This window comes from Trachymyrmex cornetzi, unplaced genomic scaffold (genome assembly GCF_001594075.2).
Source record: "Trachymyrmex cornetzi isolate Tcor2-1 unplaced genomic scaffold, Tcor1.1 scaffold1547, whole genome shotgun sequence".
Taxonomy (NCBI): Eukaryota; Metazoa; Arthropoda; class Insecta; order Hymenoptera; family Formicidae; genus Trachymyrmex; species Trachymyrmex cornetzi.
The window spans coordinates 25,495-25,865 of record NW_017296143.1 but is presented as its reverse complement, the minus strand read 5'-3'; positions in this window follow the sequence as shown (position 1 = coordinate 25,865).

The following is a 371-nucleotide window of genomic DNA, read 5'->3' as shown; positions in this document are numbered from 1 at the left end:
GTACTTCTCTATATTCTTTTGCCACACGCAGTTTACGAGAAATCATTGTTTAAAATATAAAGTATATATGTGCTATATGATATCTAATTAGTAATATTGAGCAGCAAACGTGATCGAGCAGATTTTACACGTGGCAAGAATACATATTGATTTTTATTCACTTTACAGGGTCAGCACGTACGTACTTCGCATGAATATTTTAAACAAGAATTTTTTGTAAACTTTTGATTATTGGTAAATACGAAAAAAAAAATGATTTATCTATTCTTTTTAACTAACTTCTTATACCGTTCATCTATTTCTCTGTATAACAACGTTTATACGACTCGGTTATGCTGGATTCACTGCGTCCGATTTGCGTCGTACGACGC